We start from the raw sequence: 19,851 nt of genomic DNA, 5'->3' as shown, positions 1-19,851 counted from the left end.
TTAAAATCTCAGTTCTCTGAACTTCGGTTTTGGGACAGCCAGAGTTATATTTCAAATATCGTCCGTATGAGGCCCCCCAAAAAATCCTGTATCATTTGGACTTTGTCTTCCTTCATCTTTCTTGTGTCCTCATTCCCTCCAGACCTAGATTCATGCTAACATATGAAACATGCTAAACCGATTCCAATAACATTATCCCAACTTTCAATCATCTCACATATTGGAATACTAGGAGTAAGTGCACATAGTGCACGTCCCTGTAGTCAAAATGATATAACACTCAAACAACACCCTGCTGCATATTTTCTTCCAGACATTTGTCAGGAGGGGGTTAAGGTTGATATCCTTCCTCCTTCTCCAGCTTTTCACTTTCTTCACTCACAACAGGACTTCTGATTTTCTCCTACTCTTTCCTTCATCATTAAATCTGTAACAGACCGAAGAGCTAGATGGATGGACAAATCTTGTTGATGGTGTCGCCCATGTTTTGGTTACTGAACTTTCTCCTCCCTATCCACCCAACACCCATATTTCTCTCGAGGATTTCCTGGATCTTGGAGTACTCTGGAGTCTGTTTTTTTTCCCTCCGTTGTGTGAATGTACATGGGGCGGAGGGAGGTGTGATGGGCTCTGGGTCGATCGATGTCAAATTCAGGTGTGCCCTTCCTGGCATGCTCAGTGAGCTGGATGCCTGACAGACCTGGGGATGGAGGTGTGGGAGGGGCTGCGGAGTGGTGGAGTTGGGCGTATGAATGTGTGTGAGGGGGGCTGAGATCGACGGGATACGTGGGAAGGAAGGGCTTGCTGTCAGCCAGCTGGACCTCTTAATCCTACAGCCTTGGGGAAAGGGTGTGTGAGTGTGTGTGCATGTGTGTGTGTTTGTGTGTATTGTGTTTGGCTCGTAGAGATTTGTCAAGTTTTGCACACCTCTGCTCCCCTTTTGGGCCCAGCTGAGCCCACAGTGTGAGTGTGTGTGAGTGTTTGTGTTCCAGAGAGAGAGAGAGAGAGAGAGAGAGAGGGAGAGACAACCAGGATTTCATGTGCACTGTGTTTACTGTAGTCCTCGCTTTAACGGCACACTGTATATTTATGTTGAGACGACACTGCCTCTCACCCCCTTGATGTCGGAGAGGCGCTGGGGGTTGGTGCGATTTGGGGGGGGGTGAGGGCAACAAACACTGCCAGCACCTCCTGCTCCGCCCCATCCCATCCCCTGCCTTCATGCCCAGCCCTCTCCCAGTATCAAACGCCTATTCTCCGAAACTCGTGTGTGTGCCCTTCATCTCACTCTACGTCATTCTGTAACTAACCGGCTGATTGTGTCATCCCCTTGTCATTCATTAGACACAAAACATATTATTTTGCCACATTCCATGCAAGCTTTCTCTTTCTTTTGCTTCCCAGTTCCTCTCTCTCTCTCTCTCTCTCTCTCTCTCTCTCTCTCTCTCTCTCTCTCTCTCTCTCTCTCTCTCTCTCTCTCTCTCTCTCTGGCGTAGACTTTTGCATATATCACAGGCTGGCAGGCTAAGAGCTTGGGACTTCCCCACGCCACACTCCAAGCCTTTGATCCTTTGCTTTGGAGGTAACATCAAAAGGAGAGGCATAGAAAGGCAGCTACTACTGTGAAGTTCAATGTTCAACTTGATGGCTTGGCTGAGGGCTTTTTTTCCTCTCTCCTCCCCCCCCCTCCCCCCTCCCTCCTCCCGCTTCTCCCTCGATCCCTTCGTTGCATCCCTCAGATGACAAAAACACACAGTTTGTAGCCGAGGTTTTTTTTGTGTGTGCCTCTGACCTCACCTCCATAGAACCTGGCATAAAACAAGACCTCCTCCCTGTAAAAACTCAGATATACAGATGGTGTGCACAAAGATGCAGCCGATGCTTTTTTATGGTGCGTTAAAAGGTGCCGTTCCAGCGCACGGCCCTTCCCTTTCTCTCCGTTTCTTCCACTCTGTGTGTGGATGACATGCAGCATCCTATATTGCAGCTGGTTGCATCAATGCCAGGCCAGGCCCATTGCTGCAGCGGTGGTGGATAGGTTAGCTGGGGGAAAAGGGCATCACACCATATTGTTTTCTGCAAGCCCTCTCTGTATGGATCCATCCTTACTCTCTACTCTCTTTTTTCAGCTGATTTTGGCTGCTGTGTTGACATGGTGCACGTAAAGCTTGCAATCAGGCGTTCACAGGAAAACAAACGATTTTCATAATGAATGCCTCAACTGACTTTTGTATGCAAACTCTCTAAATTAAGGAAGTATCAGATGAAGCCGTGCATTCCAGGTCAAAGCCAAGCTTTTCTGTGGTGTTGTCAACGGTATTTAAATGACACAGACTTGATAAGGCGATCCAGAAAGCTGAGGTGCTCCACTAAATGCTTTTTCGTCTTTTATGAGCTTCCCTGTCTGACTGTGCCAATTAGCAAAGGCGTGTGGCCTGCTTTTCTTCTCCTCTTTTTTTTTTCCCTGCTCCAACTCTCTTTCTAGATAGATGCTCTCTATCATACTCCCGCACACACAAACACACACTGCCGTACACACCCCAAGCACACGTTTGGTGTATCATTAGCTTAGTGTGCGGGGAGGCGTGCGAGCCCAGGCTCTCCCCTGCCTTATCTCCATGTCAATCACAGCGTGTGTGTGAACATCAGTTGTAATGATCTCCATCCAGCCTGTCGGTGCGTGTTAGCGCCTGGCTTCCCTCGCCCCCGGAGCAAGCCGTTCCCTAGCTAATAGATGCAAAATTAAGCTGATCAATAGATGGCCTCAGCTCATTATTGACATGTTATCGCGGCGTGGGATTTTTGTGCGGGGGTTTTATACAGAGCTAGCTGGAGATGCAAGGCAGGAGGAGCAAAAAAAGTTAGCTGTCTTCTCCAAAAGTGGCTTAGGCCTCTTTATTTAAACCCTGCAATTAGATTAAGGTAATTATTCCTACTCATTCTTATGCATGTACTATTTTAGATGCTAAAGATGTTGTTTATTTATATTTGTCATGGACTCAAAGACAACGCAACCTCCTCGATCTAAGAGTATTTCTGGGCGTATATGATTGTTTAGCTAGCTGGATAAACTGCTTCATCCGCGAAGAGGGAGGCTGGCATAATATTACTTCTACTGGAAGAGTAATCACCTGCACAGTGGTAGGAAATGAGATGGAGACTTTGTAAAACGCCATATTAAAGATTCATCAATAATTGGCATGTGTGCTGCTGTTTGTGTTGCGGGGAGGAGGGGGGAGGGGGGACTCTTATGGACGGATCACCATGTGATTGAGCTAAGTGGTAATTAACCATGAGAGAGGGGTGTGTGTGTGTGTGTGTGTGTGTGTGTGTGTGTGTGTGTGTGTGCCGTTTTGAGCCTGTGCTTTCAGGTGTCTGTGTGTTTGTATGTATGCATGGGGGGGGGGGGTGCGCGCGTCACTGGCAGAGTTGATTTGGAGGTGAGTGTTTGGGGCATGTGGTCAGGTTATGGAGGGACGGGGGAGGGGGTGAGAGGCACCCACTCTGGCTCGAGCTGTGCCGCCTACCCTGACCCTCCTCAGGTCTTATTGTCATGGAAGCATCTCCCATTTTAATGAGCTCCAATAACCAAGCCCTTATTACTTATTTATTCATTAAGCTACCATGGCAAAGCGGCAGTACCCCACTGTGTGAGTGTGCATGTAATTACTTGTGTGGAAAATGTTTTTTTCCTTCCTTCATGCACGATGTCATAGTAAATACCATGTTTCTCAATACTAATAAGTTAGGTTAAAATCTAATTGAACCTAATATAGATAGCTTGAGGCTGATGAATTAGCCTAGTTGATTGCGTTACTAATCCATAACCTGAAACCATAGTTAAGATTTGAGTTGAAACCATCAAAAACCCGGGCTTTAGGTATGCTGAGGGAGTAGGCCTCATGGATATGGAGGCTGAACTGCTTCAAGGTGTATGTGCAAGTGTGAAAGACACAAAACAGACTCAGTGTTTGTTGGTTTCGTATGATGCTTTTGTGAAGATTAATTGCCAGTTGTGTGTGTGTGTGTGTGTGATGCCTTCAATGTAATGCTTTCTGATTGATGAATATGCGTAGGTGGTATTGTGTGATAGCGTGTAGTGTTTTCAGAATATCGTAAGTCTTTGTGAAGCCTGAGAGTTTACACATTCTCTCCCTCTGAGGCATGTTTCATAGCTTCCTTATATCCAGTCTACCGTTTAACTAATTCATAGTGAACTGTTGCAGAACAAAACCAGACACCCAACATCAAGGGCAGCGCATAGCTCTCCTCCAGCACAATGCCAAATACAGCACTCTCCAGCAGAACGTGGGCGCTGCAATCAGCTTACTTTTCTCCCTCAGCAGAGCTCAGCTGCCGTTCACCTTTTTAACTCTCCCCTCCACACCCCAGACCCCGCTTCCTGCACAAAAGGTAAGCATCGAGTGAGGGTATGAGTTGCCCAACCTCTTCTCCTCCCTTCCCCTGGCATGGCCTGTAGAGTAAGGGGCTCAGATGCACCTAGGCCTGCAGACATGCGTTCACCTCCATGTAGCCTCTAAGTAGGTCAATGTGTATGAGAATCCAACCAGGGAAGGTCCAGGACCTGATCTCTGACCTGGCAATCCATCCATCTATTTCCACCAAACTGTGGAGCCTCTACTGACTGCTATTAATAACAATGCTAATCTAAATGACACAGAAAATAAGAATGCACACAAATCACAATTACTGTGAATACCCAGACTAAGCTAATAGTTCAAGCAGATGTTTATATGATATCCGTAATCTTGACTATTAATTATGAAGATGATGAGTGGTAGCCTGCAAACTAATATGAGAAAGGTACATAGTATATCTAGATATCCTGTTACCTGGATGACAGAAAATAATGGAGGAAAGCAGAAGGACTTGTTCATCATGTTGATAATATGATAGAGCGCCTTTATACCAACATGCCACTCTTATTTTTAAAATAACAGTGCATCTTTTAGCCTTTGTGGCGTAAACACAAAATCAAAACACAAAAAGACTGGGGAGTATTGATGAGTAATCCTACTCCATTTAAATAAATTAGTTAACTGTGATTACACTCCCAGTAGGACAGTATAGTTAAGCTGCATTTATTATGTAAGAAGCAAAGCTTCCAGCATTCCAACATGTAGGCTAACCCACTCAATTTGTCACCCAAGTGATTATGGATGTCAATGAAAGCATCCCAAAGCCCAGGTTATATTTGTGTCTTGAGTAAAGGGAAAGGAAGAAGGAGGAACAGTCACTCAGATAGAAAAGCAGCGAGTGCTGCTCTGTGAAGCAGGAGAAACACCTGAAAGCAAAGGCATTCTGCAGCAGAGCATGATGCTAAAGGTGCCAGAGTGCCTGTTCATTAGCAGTGCTGATGGAAGACCAGCCAGCTCCTGCTGGCCTTCACCCTCCCTGCCACAATATTTATAGAGCCGCCTAGAGATACTCTTAATGACACAGGGAGAGGGACAGTGGGAAAGGGGGAGGGGTGCAAAAGTCAGAAATGGTACGCTGTTTACTTTCTGAGATTTGTTGAGAAGTTGGTCTGTTTCGGACCGCAGTCATGTTAAACCCTCACACTTCCTTTGAGAATGCAGTATGAGCATTCACGTGTGTGTAGTCTTTCTGAAAACTCTATCATTATCCAATTAACTTAATTAAAGGTAGCGAACTACGTTTTTGCTTCACTTTTGTGGAGAATTTTGTCTCCTTGTGAAATGTGTTTGCTTCGTGTTGCGCAATCCTTTTGGAACTTTCTGGCCAGTCAGCTGGTGTTTGGACAGCACATTGGGCCACACTTGATAAGTAAACAGTGTCACAGCAAAGCCATACTTATCTCATGAACCAGTGTTTAAGAGAGCGAAACTAACTTCCACAGCAGGCCAGATAAAGTCAAGTGTTCAGTGAGGTAAGTCTAAAGAAAGGACACCAAACAGACAGCAGTTCTTTCCTTTTTTTTTTGTCAAAGACTGCAATACTTGGGACTGAGATATTATGAACAATAGTAGTTTGACAAGCCTGTTTCTTGAGGGGTGAATAAATTCTAAGTTGAGTGGAGAGGAAGGCGAGGTCATGTGCACATTCCCCTTGTGGGGAAAAAAAGGCTTATGTGAAAGAGTCAGGTTGAGTTTTTCTGCAAGAAGGAGAGTTTGAGGTGGATGTGGAGATTGTTGGTAACGGGGGGGGGGTGGGGGGTGGGGGGGTGGTAAGGGTAGGAGGTGAGGTTTTGGATCAGGTTGGCGGCCCCAGCGCTGTCAGGGCCAGTGGAACCCCCTAGCGGTTCTGGCTTTGGAGTAAATATGGGCCCAGCGGACCCCTTCCTGCCCCAGGGCACGCAAACCCCAGGCCTTCCCACATTCCACTTTTATTTTCCTGGTTGCAAAATGCCTCTGGCTATCAGAGCAGGTGGGGTGTTTTTTTTTCTTTTAATATTTACTCATAAAATGTGCATTAGTAGTACCAAAGCAGCCATGATGGGCCCTCTTGTGTCGGCTAACTTTCTCCCAGTTTTGTTAAGGAGTTCTTGCGCTACTTCCATTCGCTTTACAGTAATCCCATTCCTCCAAAGACATGGACTGCACACAGAAAAAGACACAACAATGTATCATGTAGCTGAGTGGGCTGGTGGTTTCTTTTTTAACCAGGGGGATTTCAAAGGGTCTGTGTTGCATTAAGCTTGTCCCTCCCTCAATTACAGAAAATTACTGTCCCCTCCGCAGCAAATTATTGTTTGTATGAGCGAGTGTTTGCTTCTTCTTTTGCACCTGTGAGTGAGGACAAAGACTGCTGGCAATATCCGTAACAGATCAAGACAATATGCTCAGCTCTCGTTTTTAAAGGATAAAATTGTAGTCAAACTGGATGGACTAATCTTTTAAGCTCTGTGCAGTTTACTTCCAGAGCTTTGTATGGGCTCCTCTTACTAGCCTTGATCATTTCAGACTTAAATAAAGCTCTTTATAGTAGCAGTCTGATTGGTGTAATCTGCAAGCTGTCAGTCCCATCTCTGAGCGCTCTCCCAGAGGAGGTGCCGGGCCTGTCGACCAGAAGATGTTCAAATGTGAGTGAGCATTGTTGTTCAGGTGTGAATGAGTGAATAAGCATGTAAAATATGTCGGGAGGGCGGGGGAGGTCACTGTGTGACCGCATATGTTATCTCTGTACACTGCCTTCGATGCCTGTGCAGAGCTATGCCATGTCTGTGAAATGAGGCGGCCACAGATGGGTTGAAGATCTACTGGACTCTCTAGAGCAACACCCAACATCCATATGCTGACTCTAAACCCAAGCTGTTGTCTGTCTGTCTGTCTGTCTGTCTGTCTGTCTGTGCCTGTCTCCCCTCCATTCTCACATTGCTCACATGGCTGGAATGCTTGATGGAGCCCCAGTGGCCCTCATCATCTGCCCCACGGTTCCCTGCTGGATAGTGGACCAGTGTTTGGGAACCACACTGGCACATAAGAGGCTCTGTTTGTTTGATTGGTCTGAAGCCCTCTGCCCTTAATCCAAAACAAAATGAACAAGCCGTGCGGTGGCTGCTGCTCCAGCCGCCAGTCGGCATGTGATAAACACATCAGATGAGGGCTTGATGGAAAAGGAGCTGGTTGTTGACCAGAAACAGGCAAAACAATCCTGCTCTTTCTGTGTCTGTCATTCAGACTAAAACATTTATAAGTAAGACTTCTTTCCCCTTCCTTGTCAATAGCAGGTATTGATGTTTGGTTAATGTTTGATAGGAAGTGAATTTTTTGGGGAGAGGATCACAGTCTAGCACTGGTAACGGGAAGGAGTGTTTTAGGCCAAATTGCTTCTGTGCCAGCTTGTTGAATTAGTAACAACTGTGGCGGAAGCTGGTGTGTAGAAGTGTGAGGATAAATTGTGAGCGCTCAGGATGCCCCTCCATTTGTCTCCAGCCTACGTCCCCTCTGTCACGAGCTGTGACACCGGGACCAGGGCCCCAGCTTGTTTGCACTGCGATGACAGTCAGTGTGGATCTGGGTTAACACTCTGTGGCTCATAACATGCCAAACCTAGGTGCAGCAGCAGTCGCTCACATATGGGTGAGTGGTTCGGCATGCAAGTAGAAAGCACCCACTCTAGTAAAAAAAAGTAGCAGATTAGACCAACCGATAACTAATCATCAAAAATACAACATTCAATTAGTCATTCATGAAGCAAAAATGCCAAACTGTATTGGTTCTGGCTTTAATGGAGATATTTGGATTTTGGACAGTGGTCAGACAAGATGACACATTTTAAGACATCACCTTCAGACCTTGGGAACATTTTGCAGTTTTCTCACTGATATAATTGACTAAACAGTAATTGAAAAACAGATAATAAATTATTTAAATTATCATTAGTCATAGCCCTTGTAAACAACTCCCACACCCCGCCACCAACCCTTGTCTTGTACTTGCAAAAGCAGTAGAGGACAGGAAAATTGGGACAGTGAGAGTGAGTTCATCCCCCTGTAAGGATTTAGAGGACTCCCTTGTCTTTCACTTCATTAGAGACAATTGAGTCATTCAGCTCCCATTGTGGGGCAGCCCAGACGAGGAGGGGCGCAGGGTAGGGGAAGGGGGGGGGGGGGGGGGCTGAAAAGAGAGAGGGGAGAAGGAGAAGCCGTCTGCTGCACAAGGCAGAGCACAGCCACTGGGTGGCTCTTGCAGGGTGGGGGTCTGTTAAGGGGGGGCTGCTTAGTGTTTGTGTGTGTGTGGGAGGGGGGCAGGAAGAGAGACAGAGGAGAGGAGAGAGTTATCCTGGAACTCCGTAGCAATTTGTCACATTGGAATGGCTCTTGAGTTACCCGGGGGGCCCCCTCATAGCAGGAGGGTTTTCAGGTCACAGAGTGGGGAACAGGGAGGGGCTTGGTGCAGCAGAGAGGGGTCAGAGGTCATGGCCTACTCAAGCCCAGGCGGTGCGTCCGTTAGCAGGGCAGACGGGTGGGTGAAGAGAGAGGAAGGAGGCCAAGAAAGGGGGTGGTCGGAAAAGGCCGGTGCTAGCCAGGGCTCCGTTTTCCTTGGCATGCTTGTAAAACCTGCAGGAGAGATTAGTGTGTGAGAACATTTGCAATAGCAGGGCTGAAGTGGAGCCACTTGTCAGGGCATGCGCTGCGGCACCCTCCCTCCCTCTGCAGTCTTTCAATGTCTCTCTACCCCATTGCCACACTCAGGGGTGTCACCTTCACACTCCTTACCCACCTACTCAGAATGTTGAACCCTCTTCTCCAGCTGCAGCTGTGTTTGAATATTTGCATGTGTGAGCTTGTGTGAGCATGTGTGCACATGCACACACGATGGCAGGACTTTCCCATGACTGGATTTACAATTTAAACCCCCCTTCTCTCCTGCACTGCCCTGTCTTCTAGCCCCTCTGGCACAAATGGACACTGTCTTGAATTACCTCATAGATGACAGCAGCCCCGTCACTCTCTTCCTCCTCTTTTACTGTTACAACCCCCTCACCCCTCTCCCCACTCCCCACTCCCCACTGTTTCATGGCAATTAATACCCAGTGTGGGGGGTCCATAAAAACCCACAAGACCTCAACTGTGGAGTATTTTTTATTTTATTTTTTTTACAGCCGTTTCTTTTTCCACTCTCAGGACATACAAACAAGCATAAACAAACCCCATTTTTTTAGCAGTAAAAGCCGTCTTGGGGTCATAAATGATTGGTAGTTGTACAGATAAACCAGGCAGCAAACCTGCACGGGCTGTAACTGAGGACATGGAGTCAATAACTCCCTCCAGCGTCTACCACTGGCAGGCACCCCACAGTGAACTCTTCGCTAATTACCACTGATTTAGACACAGTCTCAGGAAGGGTCGCGGCACACTCTGACCAGCTCTGCCACACATACAGAACACACACACACACACACACACACACACACACACACACCCTCAACATGCACACAAACTAGCGGTGACCCTTGCTGGATGACAACACAAATTGAATCGTGTGTACCTGCATTATCAGAGATCCATAGCTTAGCTCACTCTGCACTTCATACACTGTGTTAGGGAACTGGACGATGGTTGCGCTGAAATTATCATTTTTAAAACAGCAATGCCTAAACTCTTTGTGACCTAGGGCCAAAATCTGATTGTGGGCCATTAACGATGGTGAGATAATTATGAAATGTAATAGGATTGCACGAACCTCTTAGGTCTTATGTCATTATTGCAAAGAAGCAAATGATCTCAGTCACTCATGAAATATAATTTAATAGGAATCAGATAGCAGCTTGATGTGAAGCAACACACTCCAAACATGTGGATATCAGATGGGTGGGAAAGAGCAGAAAAGCACACCAATGTTTAGATTTCTTGATCATGTTGAAAGTTTATGTTGAAATGGCATCATAGACACAGATCCAAGTCCAAATTCACCCATCAGACAGCTTTTAGGGGGATATCTGGTGTGTATTAGAGCATCTTATATTATTTACAGAGTTCAGCCCATGCCCATTTAATTAATGAAGTATCTGTGACACCAAGGTTTAAAAATAGGCCTGTTACCCACAACTTGCCCCAATGATGGTTTATGTTCTTTCATTTGGTTTCTTGAGGCAAACCTGTTCGACTGCCAAAGTTATGATTTTTCATTTGAGTGTGTGAACCTTAAATAGTCTTGATCAGTAAAGGCTTTTATTTTTTCAAACCCATTTTCATTGCCTGTACAAATTTTATTGCATGCAAATCCAGGGAACAGCAATCACCTAAGCAGCCATAGAGGCTAATATTTAAATGTAATGTAACTGCTGCAAGCAGTTTGTCAAAGGTCACTGGTTTTACACTGTTTATAGCTGTTGCCCTTGATATTAAGTTCTCTTAGTAGTTTCCCTTCTTCAGAATGTTTAGGCCCTTCACCTCTTAGTATGGTACCCATTCCAAAGGCCTCAAAGCTGAAACAGGTGCTGTGACCTCTTTCACTCAAATTAGGTGGCCGTGACATTGATAAAAAGTCTGGACCACATACTGTAGCAAGGTCAACACCAGGCAGTCAATGAGTGACAAATCAAAGATTTGCTGTACGGCCACAGAGTAGTTTCCATCATGTGAATCTGTGCACAGTACTTGCGTATTTGCCATATTTTATTATGATCCAATATATGAAGATGAGGACAAGAGCTTTGCCTGTTCGTTTTAGGAAGAGGTGCAGTGTAGACCATTTTCGGTAGAACGGGCAACTCCTCACATGTCATCAAACTAAAAGGACTCACTCCACCCAGTTTATAACAGACAGATGTTTCTCATGACCCTTGTTTCTGCTTATCTGTCTTTCTGTGCTTGTGTGTGTGTGTGAGAGAGAGAGAGAGACTGAGAAAGAGAGGGAGACTTCTGATAGAGGCCAAGTCAATCATTTATGGGAGCAGTCAGGAGGTTTAGCCTCTGAGGAGTGTGGTGAGACGCCATACTTTAACCTCTTTATGGGTTCCAATAAAAGTCACATTTATGACATTAGGTCATCTTAAAGCCATGAGCTGTGCACAGTACTACCCCTAACCTCTGCTCTCACCAACTCCAAATGAATGACTTTAATGAAATCCAAAGTCTCTCGTTAGCTACTTACAAAAAAATATTGTTTCCTTTTTTAGATTTCCTGCTCACGGTGAAGGAGCCTGCCTTCATTTGTGCTGTGTATTTCAGAAAAATGTGTAATTTTGTTTACACAATTACTGTGTGCATTCCTGATGGACTCTTGGATGCATGCTTCAGGCCATCCTCACCCCATCCACCATACCCCTTAAGATCTTTATTTGCTTTTCCATGTTTTTGAGTTCCCGCACCCATACATCAGAAATGTCGTCTCCCTTCTTCTGTCTTATTTTTAATTTGTTCTTTTTGGTTTTTGCTTTCTGCATTGTTAACATGTTTTGTTTCTTTCTTTCCATTCTGTTTCCTTTCTGCCATTCAGTACCTACAGATGAAATGGCCCCTGCTAGATGTTCAACCAGGAGGTCTTCAAAGTAGACAAGCACTTAAAGATGCCAGGTCCCCGTCACCGGCACACATCGTTGTAAGTAATACTCTGCTCGGTACTTTTCCTCTTTCACCAGCTCTTCCTCCCTTATTCATGACAGAAAGACAAACAAACCCTGTTTTTCTTCTCTCGTCCATCCTGAAAACATCTTAAGTGTTAAAGCCTTCTCCTTTTCCCCATGAATGGATGTGTTGACTGTAAAAATGCATATTTGATTGCGTTTACCCTTAAATCACAGTCACTAACACACCCAGTCAGTTTTATGTAAACTCGTTCTTTTATACATGCAGATTTTGACAGTGAACGTTTTGTGGATTAGTGAGTGATTAGGGTGCGAATGGCACTGGAGGCTGCCGCTGTGGCAGGTGCAGCAGTTGTTCTTTGGACAGCCACGCTGTCTGTAATCCCAGAGAAAATGATAACTCTCAGCCCAGCCCTGTGCTCAGCTGAATGATTATGGAAACCTGGTTTCCTGTTGACAACTTTTTCATGAGAATGAGCTAATGCTGGGTATTTCAGGGAAGTGGGCGTTCCTTCAACATTGATTACCCTATCCATGGAGTTGAAGGAGTAGTCTGGCTCGAGAGTTGGCTGGACAGCAATAGGGGCATATGCAGTAGATACACAGAACAGAGCATTCACCCCAGGCATGTCAATATTTAAGAGGCTAGCAGCTCTAGAATGAAGAGTCGAGTGTGAACTTAGTAGTTAGCCAAAGGCAGAAAGTTTTCAAGAGGTCAGCCGAAAGGTTGAACATAAGGAGGTGTACGTATGTGGTCACAGCGTTAGCGATGCCAGGAAAATCAATGAAAGTGGGGATTGAGCAGAATTAGTGAGGTGATCATGAAGGCCCTGGGCCATTATTGGTGCAGTAGTTACTTTTGTTTTGGAGTTGTGCATCTTCTACATATTGTTATGAAAATTTGAAAAGCACATAACGATTTTAGATGGAATAGCCTTCCAAGTTTGTATGCTCGTGAATACAATATCTCCTGTGGTAACATTTCAGTGCTGGAGCTAATAATACACCGCTGACCCTTTCTGTTTTTGCACTCTGTGCAACAACACAGTTAGTAGTCATCATGGCTGTGGAGCTCAGACAGAAGGTAGCGATTTTCATCACACAAATTACACTGTCAAGAAACGGTGTCCGTCTCACATGTCACATTTGACATGCGATCACTTCAGTTACTTTTATGGCCTGTAATAAATACCAGCTCGAAGAGTTACTCAAAAGTTGGCGAGCCAAGGCCTCCTTGGTATTTTGCCCGTTTAAGTTAAGCACGTCTTAAAATAGCAGGAGGCGACAAGGCTGTTTATTTGAAACAGAAACCTTGTCAAAAGTTGTATTTAAGACAAAGAACTAGCGATGACAGTGTTATTCTGAACAAAACAAGCCCAGCTAAGGCCCTCCTTATCTTTCCCTGCGATGCTAGTGTTATTTTTATACCAAAGAGTTCAGGGGCCTCTTCTTACTGTTATTTTAGGAGACGCTGAGAAAAGAGTCCCAGCTCCTATGAAGTCATTAAACTGGTCGTAGGCAGCAAAAGCTGCAGGTAAATACTTGTGGTTTTCTCCTGCTATGAGTCATATGGCTGTAAATACTTACCACCTCACATCCACCTAAACTCCTGCTGTACAGTTCATTTTAAAAGTAAGTTTGAGAACTTTGGGAAGAAAAGTGCATTGGTTGCAGCAACTTTTTCAGAATGCATTAGTGATGTCATAACACATTTTATATACACTCCTATAATTTCATAATTGGGTGCTAAATTGATCTATAATTATAACAATTTTTAAAACAAATTTTTGGGAAAATAAATGTAAGTTTTCACAATGTACACAGAACGTTGTAATACAAACAGTCAAGCGTGCAACACTTACAAACAGGCAACACCAGCAACTCAAAACAGAAACTGGCTGTGGGGCGAAAACAAACTTGAAACAACAAAGATGGACAACCAGTCAGATGGAAAAAAATAAGCTTGCACATTTCTGAAGCGCACAACAACACAATGTAGTGACTGTAATACAAAATACTGAGCAATATTGTGTTTGGAACATGTGTTAATCACCACAGAACCTTCCCATGCTATGAAAGTTAACATCCCACCGAGCATACAGACAGTATGAGTTTGTGTAACCGTAATTTAAAGTAACGCTAAACTAAACTGTGTACAATGATTTGACAGTAACAGAAAATTGCCATTGCTTCTGTGAGAAAAGTAAGTCGGTACAGATAGTACTTGGACCAAGGTCATCAGGTCATTTTTAGACAAAACTAAGAATGAAGTTAAGAGACTCGTAAAGATTTGATGATAACACAAAATCGTTCTTTCTTTGTCCTAAGCAAAAAACAGAAGCAAAAGCAGAACAGAGCAGTAGGAGCCTTATTAAACATATAGTGATTAGTACTGACACTGATCAATATCAGCGAATATAGTGTAATATTTGTGCTCATATTGCCTGGCCCTAGTGTGATCTGTTTGATAGAGTACACAGGCTGGTAAGATCAGAGGCATTGCAGCATCGCTGCATAGGCACACAACTCGCCTTTAGCACAAGTGATTGAATTGAATGTGAACTGCAGCTTGTATTGTTGCCGCTCCTACCATCCTGCTCCAGCCATCCACCTCTGACTGAGAGGGAAGTGTGATTGAATGTTTCCTTGGTTTGCATCATACTGGCTGTTGTACATATAGAAAAGACAGATTACTGTGGACAGCATCGTGAATGCCAATGAAAACCCAACACGGACTCCCGCTGGTGTCACTCAATCAGTCAAGCTTTTTTTTTTTTTTTTTCCCCTTTTACTACAAGATGCAGGCCTGCATGTTCCTGTACGTGATCCCCTTATCAATAAATTGGGCTGTAAATGGTAGTTTCTTTGTGTTCACAAATGGGAGGAAACACTCAGACACTTTGACCTCTCCCTGCCTGGAGCGCTAGGAGGCTGCATAGGCAGTGATAAGCTGTCGATCGGCCTGCTAGATAACAGCGATCTAAAGCCTAAGTGACCCTGAGACAGTTGAAACAACAATAGTAAACGGTGATAGATAGAAGGAAAGATGTGTATATATATATATATATATATATATATATATATATATATATATATATATATATATATATATATATATATATATATATATAGATGAATGCAGATAAAGCCTGTTAGAAAGTTGTGGCTGAGGAGAAGGATGGAGGAGAGATGGACAGGGACGGAGATGCAGACTGGTGGCCTTGTTTGCGGCTGGAAGGCTCTGTCGAGGTGCAATGCTGCAGGATCAGCCGAGAAAAAGGGGAAGTGACCTCACGCAGGCCGGCCTGTCTGAGGGCATGCTGTATGCCCCTGTTTACCATGCCCTCAAAGGGGGCCATGCAGGACCTTTTGAAGTGCCTGACCACCCCGCAGGCAGCCTCAAAACCTGCCGCCACTGAACTTTTATGCCATTGGCTGAAAGTTATTCAATATTTATTCACCTATTGATGTATATTTTTGAGGGAGAGACTCCAAGAAACATTTGTATGCCTCACACAGCTCCTGAGGGAAATATCATAAACAGTCCTTGCTTTGTCGACATGCCTTTTATTGTTGTCACGTTAATTTGACGTTGTGGAGTCTTTGTGGATACTCAGCAGCCAGAAGTAGCTTAAAGCTGGTGGACAAATTTAGGAAGGTGTGTGTGTGTGTGTGTGTGTGTGTGTGTGTGTGTGTGTGTGTGTGTGTGTGTGTGTGTGTATTTATTTTTTTTAACCACTTTCTCATTTCTATTTTTAGACAAATTATGATTTATATAGATATGATTATGGCATTAAGCCAGTAACACAACATACCATACCGGATTGATTTGTAAATCCACTACTTAAAATGTGTATGTTGACAGCTTTAACAATAGTGCAGTAAAGGACTTGGTTGGTAATGTCCTGACATCCTTTGGCTGAAAGGTATTAAACCATCTCACCTCACAGTTGTGACAAAACCTTTTTTTTTATTTATTTTTTTATTTCAGATAAACGTCAACTCTAGAATGAGATCCAAAAGCGTTTCCAATGCAAGTCATCCTTTATTAAATTACGTTTCTTAATTTGCCCTTCTGGGAATTGGGGCAGAAACATGCAAATGTTAAGAGCATACACATAGAGACTACTTTCCTGACATTCACACACACACACACACACACACACACACACGCGCACATACACAGCCTTAGAGTCTAGAGCCTAGCCCTGGTCAAACAATGTATCCATTGTTTTGTAGGCTTTCACTGGCAGCACGAGACGGCTGGAGTGTTAACCATTTCCTAACTGCACCTCACTGTGTGTTATTGTGTGTATGTGTGCGTGTGTGTGTGCCAGAGGTAGTGAAGCATGGGCTCAGGGATGAAGAGAGGGAGGGCACTTGCTCCAAGTTTATGGTAATTAGTGTGGAGGAAGTGATGGAATCTGGCCATTTTTATGGCCTGCAAGACCTCCCATATGAGCCTTTTAGAACTTCTGAACATGCTTATTTTATCCCTGTTCAGTCACACCGGCTCTTCTGAAGAATGTGTACTGAAAAGAGGCTCTATGAAAAGAGCTAATGTGTTTTTGATATTAAAACAAAACAAAAACCAAAAAAAACAGAACTGCGTGTTAACCAAGCATTTAGAAAAACACATGCCACAATGACTCTGTGGATCCCAACAATGGGCCAAAGGACTGGATGGGCATGTGAGTGCTACTATAGGTCTTTGTGAGAAAAGACAGAGCCAGGATCACATTCACTCTCCTTGACCGCTTCTCTGTCCATTTTGGGGGAATGGGGATAAAGGGGGCTTCCTGTGGTCTGAATGGGCCATGCACCTGGGCTAACCAGACAATTGTCCAGGACTCTGGGATGCCTGGCCTCCTTCGCTGTTAATGAGCGACCCCATGGTCAGCAGGCACCACCCACTGTCTATAGGCTTCATCTAGAAGGCTCTCTCTGCACTGACTTATGCCGACCTTAAACTGCTCTTTCCTTCTACATTTTAAGTCTTTTTCCAAATACCCCCCTACTATCCAGCTTTATCCTTTGTAGCAAGAGAAAGCTCATATCGCACACATTTCTTTGTCATTTTTGCATCTGGAGTTACAAAATGCTCTTGGCATGTAGGATTGGGCAATATAAAAGACTTTTAATGAAAATGTATCATGATATAGAACAATAAGGAAATTAACATCCCGTTGTTGAAGATTTTATCCATATAACCCAGCTTTTTGGCAAGTGGTCCAGACCTCAGATAGAGACCATTGTGCCTGTCAGATGTCTCTCACTGTCTCTTCCAGACAAGACTCTTGTTCAAGGGGTCACGCTTACATCATCGGCTCGGGCCAAAATCTGAGGCCGTCGAGACGTGGCGTCAGGCCCGGGAACTGTGACAATGAAAATGAGAGCACCTCAGTCATTGCAGGCTGGACAGCCGCTTGTTCCCACAGACAATCCACTCAGTGTTGGCTTAGTCAGCAACAACATAACCGTGACTGAAGAGCCATCTTGCTTATTTACGGACAAAACATTTTAAAGCTAAGGTACCTGATAAATTACCAGGAGGGCCCTTTGGGTTCAATAACAGTCCTAAGGGGAAGGACCTACTGACCAGAATTCGAAATGTCAAATTTGCGCATTAATTGTGAATGTTGAATGTGCGAAGAAACATCATTAAGGAGCCTCTCCATTACAACATCTGATCGTAGGAAATGTGAATAGCAGTTTGTTGTATTGTATCCGTGTTTTTCTGCGTGTGTGAGTAGCTCTAGGGCCATTGGTATTTGACCGTTATATAACCCTCGCCAACTTACCCCAGGGAATGTGACTCTATGTCGGACATGCACATTTAAAAGGATAATACATATTTATATCTGTAAGTGTGCGTGTGTGTGTCTGCGCGTGTTTCATCAGTAACCGCAGTGTTCACTCTGTAGCTGTTTTGAAAAGTTATCTGGCTGTCCACGGGGTCAAGCGCAAGTACAAATAGAACCCAGTGATCATGTTGCGGAGAAAGTAACCTGCTCAGTAGCTTTTAGGTGCTGGAGCCCTTCAGTAAACCAAAGGCCCTGTTGCTTTTCTCCGCATGTTCCGAGACCTCTACTAGCATGTCATTTCTTCCTTAAGAAATCAATTAATCTCTTTACCTATTTTTTCCCCTCCTTCTTACTTTCCTGTCCTCTATCATCTGCTGATACCTGTCAGAGAGATGTGAGATCTGAATTTTTGCTCTTAAGGGCAGTAGATACAAATGTGCCAGGTTAACCTCTGAATGCCTCTTCCTATAAAGAAACTTGTATTTGAACAGCTATTCAGACTAGGCAATATAATAATATTTTAGTGCACACAGAAAAGTGATTAAAAATATCAGAAATCACAGCTCTGGGGACCTGTAGTCAGCACTCTTGATTATTTTTATTGTAAACTTACTTTATAATAACATCAAGAAAAACATGACCCCGACACTCAGGTGATATTATTTACTTCTCCGTGCCGGTGTCATGCTATCTGTTAGAGCTTGAAAAGTCGGTGCCAAAACGTAGTGATGACAGTGGATCCCCAGACCAGCTGACTGCTCCTGAACATCTGTGAAAGTGTAGATGCTGAGGAGATACAATGTACTACCAAAGTGAAGTACTGTTTTAACAACCAGCCAGCCAGTACGAACAGCCATGTAACCAGTGCAGAGCCAGTGTTCTCCCATTCTCTCTGTGTAAAATTAGTAATAATGGGGCCGAACATGCACCCAGGAGCACGCTGAGCCAGCAGAGATGAGGTAGTAGTTTAAATAACTAAAAAGCCAGGGGGATGCATTATTTCCAGGGAGAACACGTTGCTTCTGCATAAAACCTGGTCAGCTGGGATTATGTGCAGATGTGTATATGTGTGTAGAGAGATAACGAAGAAGAGATGGAGAGCTGATATAATTGTGTGACTTGGGAACGTCCATCTTTGCCTTTCAGGGGCCCTTCTGCTGGGAATTCCCCGGACAGTCAGATCTGAGCCTTCACCAATTTCATTTGGTGAGAGACCTTTGAATTCCAAAAATATCTTGTTGGATTTATTTGGTTGATTCCACACACAAATTAACACCTCATAATTGATGATTTTAAAACAAGAATAATGAATGAAAAAACCTAAATCCTGGTGATGATGCTGATAATCATGCTGTGTTGTGCTTTCTGCTATAATTCAGTGCTGCTGCTTTGTTGCTCGTGTGCTTTTTAATGTGTAAAATGCCAATCCAGGTGATAAAATATTTTTTTTTGGGGGGGGGGCATATTTTGGATGGTATGTGACTCATACAGTTGACCAACGTGCTTTCTTAAAATTTTAAATACTAAACTGTCTGTCGCGCTTCATGGGGTAGTCAAAGTGTTTTCTTGTTGAACTTTGTTGAGCCTATAACTCATTTTTGTGTGCTAAGGATTCTGTTTGACTTCTTTATTTGTGTTATGCCTAACCAGTGTCAGTTTTCAGGATTGTTCTGGTTTTATTGACAACATCCTTTTTAGCTTTGGGAGTAATTGTGTATGTATTTGGTTTGAATTAGCCTACAATCCATGCATAAGGGAAGAGTCTTTCTGTTGGGTTTGTATTTCTTTGAGAAGCTGTTTATAAGAGACTTCTCTTTATTAACAGCATCTGGGTCTGAATGTAAGACACACACTGTATGTGTCCACTGGTTGAAGATTTGGATTAAAGATAACCTAACCTGACTGTGCTGTAACACTGCATGTCCTTTTCTAATTCAAAATAGTAGAACAGTCCAGATTCTTTGGTCATTGTCCTGCAGCTCTTTAAAAAAATGAAACCTTAAGGTAAAGGTAGTCTTGATTTTACTACCGA

General features: G+C 44.0%; 1 long non-coding RNA gene across 1 annotated transcript; it reads left to right on the top strand.

Moving 5' to 3' along the window:
* Positions 1-5,835: 5,835 nt before the first annotated feature.
* On the top strand, positions 5,836-19,818 carry LOC119911207. The gene is made up of 3 exons (XR_005445830.1): positions 5,836-5,911; positions 11,928-12,029; positions 18,966-19,818. It is a non-coding gene; the product is annotated as an uncharacterized LOC119911207 (long non-coding RNA).
* Positions 19,819-19,851: the final 33 nt, after the last annotated feature.

Source organism: Micropterus salmoides, unplaced genomic scaffold (genome assembly GCF_014851395.1).
Source record: "Micropterus salmoides isolate LMB-PRFRI ecotype aquatic unplaced genomic scaffold, ASM1485139v1 Ms_hic_scaffold_1959, whole genome shotgun sequence".
In the NCBI taxonomy this organism is placed as follows: Eukaryota; Metazoa; Chordata; class Actinopteri; order Centrarchiformes; family Centrarchidae; genus Micropterus; species Micropterus salmoides.
This window is presented reverse-complemented; position numbering and strand designations above follow the sequence as displayed.